A 6,668-nucleotide genomic window follows, 5' to 3' on the forward strand; every position below is an offset into this window, starting at 1 on the left:
TCACTGAAAGGTGGAGGGGATGGTGGATGGCATGACACCTATGTGGAATGCCCACCAAGCTGCAGACCAGTGGTTGTTTTTTGGGGACCCTTTGCTGCATTTCCATCAAACCTGGGTGTTTTTCACCAATACATTGTGGCTTTCCCAGTGGCGTCTGTGCCATGCTACAGACCACTGCAGATCACTATTCGAAACCAGTAACAATGGTTGTTTTTTGACAACTCTTTCCCTGCATTTCCATCGGTGTTTGTGGCACTCAACTTGAGTGTCTTTTTATTGAACCTGGGTGTTTTTCTCAACACAGTTTTTCCCAGCAGCGTTTGTGCCAAGCTATAGACTGCTCCAGACGCATGTCAACCTACAGACACCTGCCAAGCAACAGACCACTGCAGATCACTGTTTGAAACCAACAGCACCAGTTGTTTTTTGGCGACCCTTCCACTGCGTTTCCACTTGTATTTGAGGCACCAAATTTGGGTGTGTTTCACCAATACATTGCAGCGTTTCCCAGTAGCGTTTGTGCCATACTACATACCACTGCAGATGCCTGCCAGACTGCAGACCATTGAAGACCACTGTTTGAAAGCAACAACACCAGTTTTTTTTTGGTAACCCTTCACAGCATTTCCACCAATGTTTGTGGCACTGAGCCTGGATGTTTTTTTAACAACAAATCACGACCTTTCCCAGCAATGCTCATGCCAAGAAATGTGTGTGTTTTAAGCCAAAACATTATCTTTTCCTAACCACAAACAAGTGATTTTTGTGGCTAAACCTAATCACAACTTCCCTGCAGCATTGGTGAGAAACGTTAAGTTTCAACGTATGCGCTACAAAAAAAATACTAGAATTATTGTAACTACTAAATAATACAATTATTGTAACTGTAGAAAAAGAAACCTATCTTCTTACATTCTACAGCTATCTAAGAATCAACCATTGTCAATTATGTATAGACAAAATGTTTTGAAATTTTGTTATTATTTCATTTTACTTTATGTATTTATTTTCAGTATAAAAATCGTATCTTTCCAGAATGAAACAAACCCGGTGTTTTTTTTTTGTTTTGTTTTTAATTTTTCAGATAAACTAACAGATTAAATGTTCCTTTATGGGTTGATAAACCATTTGAAAACTGGACTGGCTGAAAAATACATTGTCACAAAGCTAAACACATGGCTGTTTTTCTTAGCCCACAAAAGGTTAACATTCTTGAGATACTTGGTTTTCACTGGTCAGCAACAATATGTTTTTTGTCTATCTAATAATAACAGCATTATATCACCAATATAAACTTTTACTTTTATCCCGTGCTTCAATATTAATTTCCCCTCTTAGACAATAAAGTCAGTTCAGTGATACATAAATGCGTCAGCTGCCAGGTCAAACAAGTTCATATGTTGAGACTACTGACTCACTATATTAACCCGTCATATTATAATATTCTGGATCAATATTTAACTTTATTCAACATGAATGCCATATTTTAAAAAAGCCATGTTCTTCTCAGCCGAGCTGTGGGATAAGAGAGAGGAGTGTGTCACAGAGAGCAGGGTGGACCGGGGTCGAGATATTGGGGGACATAAAGGAAAAAGATGAGGATGGAGGGATGAGAAGGGATAGTTTGTGGCCCCAGGAGGCCTATCCCCTGCTGCTGCTGTTGTTGTTTTATAATGAACTCCTAAAGCCTTCATTTCCCTCTCTGCCCTGAGTGGAGGGGGTGCAGCGATGGGGGCTGCTGAGTCCACAGCCGGATTCGCACGCACAAGCCTTGAGGGTGGCTGCTTTGAGCGGGGTGGGGGGTTGGACGAAGCAGGGGTGCAATATGCAGGCTCTTGTCTGTGTGTCTGAAACAGTCCTGACAGGAGACAGGTGAGGGCAGAAAGGTTTTTGCATACTAGTGTGTGCATACTTGCCATATGCACACCTGTGGTCACTTCAGTGGGAGTGATATGTGAGTGTGTGTTTGTAGTCGGGTTTTCCTCTGCGGGCAGTCGGCTGTAGCTTCTCTCTGTCACCCCAAGACACTGAATGACATAGACAATGTAGGGTGACGTTGGTGGTAACACTATCTCTTGTGTCTGCATTGGCCTGGTTCAGGTAAAGGTTACAATGCCGGGCTGTGCTGCAGCAGTGCACTTGCTCTGATGGATGAAGATGAATTGGAACACCGGAGCTGAGGCTTTTTTTTGAGATATGTATTATATTTGCTTTGCTTGGCGAAAAAAGATATTATCCAAAGCAACATACATAGCTTTCAGGTTTATACATCACTCATTTGCGTAAGAACAGTAGATGTTAACTGAGGCGTAGAAGGCTTGGTAGATACTTTGCTCAAGGACACAAAGCGCAGTCCCGTCCTGTAATCGGAACCTCTGAGCCTCAGGTCAAACATCTAAACCCTACAAGACTTCCGCCTCTGCAGAGAAGGTGCTTAGATAGCATCAGTATTGGGCCTAATCCCCACAAACACCCTGACATGGCATCGAGAGAAAACTAAATGATGAGGAGAGAAAACGTTTTGATGCAGAAAAAGAGGGAAAAGAGAGAGACAGAGAGTTGTGAATACAGCATGGGGTAGGAATTTGGAATGTGAAATGACTAATGCAATTGCTCAACCCACAACAAGAACATGCACTGCCTAGAGCTATGACAAGGCTGAGTGCATACCTCTATGGGGGGGCCTAACGCAGAGGCTGGGGTGGACTGGGACGGTGGCTGAGCTCCTCACAATGGGTGATGAGACGCACGAGTGTAGAGAAGGTGTATACATGTGTTATGGTCAATTGAGCGGGCAGCAGGGTTGAAATGATGGATTTTCACCTGAGGACAGAGGAAAAAAATATTAGTGTGGAATAGAGCTTTATGAATATTAACAAGTTTAACCCAGAGGCATCCCATGGTGTCTACCACAGTCTAGTTTCTAAAACCTGTACGTGAATGTTCCTACGTGATACACAATGCCTTTGTCCTCAACCTCTGTTCTAGAGCTCAAATAATTAGTCATTTAATTAGACCATCAAGAGAAAAATGTATCTGCATCTATTTTGATAAGTATTCCAGTTTTGTTTTTGTTTTTTTTTTAAATGCTGGTAGGGCTGGGCGATATGGAGAAATCAAATATTTTTTGCGTGTATCTCAACATGGATATTGCAACCATATTGTAGGGTTAGCTATTGTACATTCACAAAATATTTACACAATGAGAAACTGATAAATAATCACCGGTAATGTGGATATATTGACTAAGTGGGTCCGGCAAGTTCAGAAAATTACAGCACTTTACTGTAATGTGGCCTTTAGAATCCAAAATCTAGCATATTGTCTTACATTCAACAAAAAATCTTTTAGTTTTGAAATGTTGGTTGAACAAAACAAGCAATCTGAATGTGCCAACTTGAGCTTCAGGAAGTTGTGATGGGCATTTTAACCATGCAGATGGTCTGTCAGTCAGTCTATCACTTCGACCTACATTTAAATATCTAAACAACTGTTTGATGGATTGCCATGACATTTTTACAGACATTATTGATCCCCAGGTGATGAATCTCACTGACTTCGGTGACTTTCCCTATAGTGCCATCATCAGGTCAAAACATTAATTTGTTCAGTAGTTTGGTTTATGACCAAATGCTAGGGCAGGGTATCACAGCATCTTCTTGGGTTGAGAAATGAAGCCAACACAGAAGTTCCAAAAACTACAGTTTCTCTAATGGCAACTTGAGGGCGGCTCCACAAGCCAGTCAATCCCCACAGACCCCCCATGTTAAAATGCCCATCTTTACAGCAGAAATAAACATGTGTGCAGCCTAGTGCAAAAACAGGTTTGGTCTCTATATCTAATGTCAACATTAATGACAACTGTACCAACCAATGGTCGCTATTGGTTCCCAAAATCAAGATCGCAATGCCTGAAACACCAAAGTCAAGGCTTCAAAATGGGAGTCCACAAACTAATGGGTGACATCGCAGTAACTAACTCCATTATTTTTACAGTCTATGGTGGAGACCTAGCAAGTGTGAACCAAAATTACCCAGTGCCAAGGAATACTGAAACTTCTTCAGTCAAACGATACCTGCATTTGATCTTTTTTGTATGTAGAAAATAAGACAATTTGTATGACGTTCCATGTTTTACTTGCAGCCAATCAGCTCCAGTGTTCTTCAATTTAATGCAACATGTGATTGGCCCGCAACCGCAGCAGCTGCAACCCATACAGTCTGTGGTGTGGTGAGGTCAAGTGAGGTGTCACCACAACATCTAAATGCTTATGGTGTCTGACATTTTACGCAAATGAATGCCTCCATTCAAATAATAGGTACTGAATGAAGTAGAAATAAAGGTATCAAATGATGGTGGTATCTGTATCACTACTGGTTTTGTGATTTTGAAAACAATACCTGGCCCTAAATACTTTCAAAATTCATGACTTTCCCATCAACCATAAGTGGAGCAGCCAGTTAGCAAATGTGAGGAGGCTAACATCCCAAACTATGATGAACATGGCAAACATCAGCATGTTAGCTTTGTCATTGTGAGTGTGTCACCATTTATCATGGCTGTAGACTCTGAGTCTTGTTTAATATTTTCTGACATTGGACCTAATGATGAATCATTCAGTCAAACACCAAGTCAACAGACTGATTAATAATGAAACTCAAAGTTAAACGCAAGTCTGTTAACAGAGAGACTCTAACTGGCACTGTGATCTAGTTATGGTCACACTGACGACCATCTTTACAAGGAATCGTGTATAATAAATAGATATCTTCAACCTGTAGTGAAGCAAAGGTAAAAACAGAAAATGGGGGAAGAGGGCTGGATGCTCGGGTATGTGACTCGCTGCTATCAGAAAGACAAAGCATAGAACAGGAGATAGGGCAGAGCACTGCACAAGTAGTGTTTGTGAATGATTTCACACAGCAAAAATGCCCTCCAAATGTTTACTAATATCCCCCTTGACCAGTCCATTTTGAGACCCCCCCCCTACTGGGAAACTCCTGAGGGAGTCTGTTCCCATGCTGCTCCACAGGAACACCTGCAGTGCAAACAGGAGGGTTTACATTGCAGCCATTGTGATAGGACATGATAAGACCTCATGCACCTTCATAACTGACTCCCCATTCTCAATATATGGCAGGCTACTCCTCTGCCTCTCAGCTGCACACACACATGTACACACACACACAAACACACTGACCTCCATTACAACTGAAACAAAACTTTCCCAGATAAACAATGTCGAAAGGAGAATAACACAGATAAAGGCATGAGCTATGTGTTCTCTCTAGAAAATGAGTCTGGAATGTTGTCTGGGATTATTTGTAATATCGGCACAATTGCACTGTCTGTTGGCTTCATGTCGATGAGTGCTCTTACTCATTAAGTCATCACTGTCATTAAAGGATTCAGATACACAATAATGTGCCGTCAAATTCTATTATCTTTTTAGCTCTGTGAACCACACACTCCAGCTTACTGACACATACAACCTGATTAAGAGAGTGTGGCTGTGATTTTGTGTATGACTGTGGGGAAGGAGCTGTCAGACAGGGGAAGCCCAGTGTAGCCCTCCGTGCCATGGTGCTGTTTGCGTTCCCATCCTGGCTGAGCCGTCATCCAACCGCAAGGGTGGACGGCATCTCTCATCCTCAGAGGTCCGGGTATCACAGGTGGTCTGGCCACAGGGCTGTCTGTGTGCGAGTATGTCTGACAGCTGTCTGATCACTCCATGCTCTCTGAGGTCAGATAAAATAAAGCTTGGAGGAAGAACAAGAGCGTGAACCAATGGGGCTGATTGCCTTCTCTTATTGGGAAAGTCACGCCTTTCTCCTCTCAGTCAATGACATTGTAATAAATAAATGCCAAACAAACAAGTTAAAAATATTCTGACATGAAATATTATCAGTAAGTAGCGACTATTTGTAACTTCGAATGACCTACTGCCATGGACAGAGTGAGACAATAGACCCTGGACACACATGTAAAAGGTCTCCCACCTCTCCTACAAAGTAGCGAGACACCCAGACTAAAAGTGACGCAAAAAAAATCACATTAATTGTTTTGTGTCTCTACGTTGCATTTTGTGTCTGTTTATGGTAATTTTGCATCATATTGTGGTCACTTTGCATCTACCTGTGATGGTTTCATGGCACTTTGCATCTCTTTATGGTTGTTTTACATCTCTTTTTGGTTGTTTTGCATCTCTTTGTGTGTGTGTGTTTGTTTGTTTATCTCTTGTAGTCATTTTGCATCCCCTTTTGGTTGTTTTGCATCTGTCTGTGATTGTTTTGCACCTCGCTGAAGTCATTCGGCATCATTTTATGGTCAATTTGCTTCTTTTTTGGTAATTTTACATCTCTTTATGTGTGGGGTCTTTTTTATCTCTTGAAGTCATTTTGCATTCCCTTTTAGTTGTTTTACTTCTTTCTGTGATTGTTTTGCAACTCTTTGAAGTCATTTGGCATCTTTTTATGGTCAATTTGCTTCTTTTTTGGTCATTTTGCATCTCTTTGTAGTTGTTTATAGTCTCTACGTAGTCATTTAGCTGCTTTTGTGGTTGTTTTACATCTGTTCAGTTTGTTTACAGTTGTTATGCATCTCTTCCTGGCTGTTACGTCTCTTTGTAGTTGTTTTGCATCTCTTTGTATTGGTTTTCCTTTTCTGA

Source organism: Epinephelus fuscoguttatus, linkage group LG19 (assembly GCF_011397635.1).
Source record: "Epinephelus fuscoguttatus linkage group LG19, E.fuscoguttatus.final_Chr_v1".
Lineage (NCBI taxonomy): Eukaryota > Metazoa > Chordata > Actinopteri > Perciformes > Serranidae > Epinephelus > Epinephelus fuscoguttatus.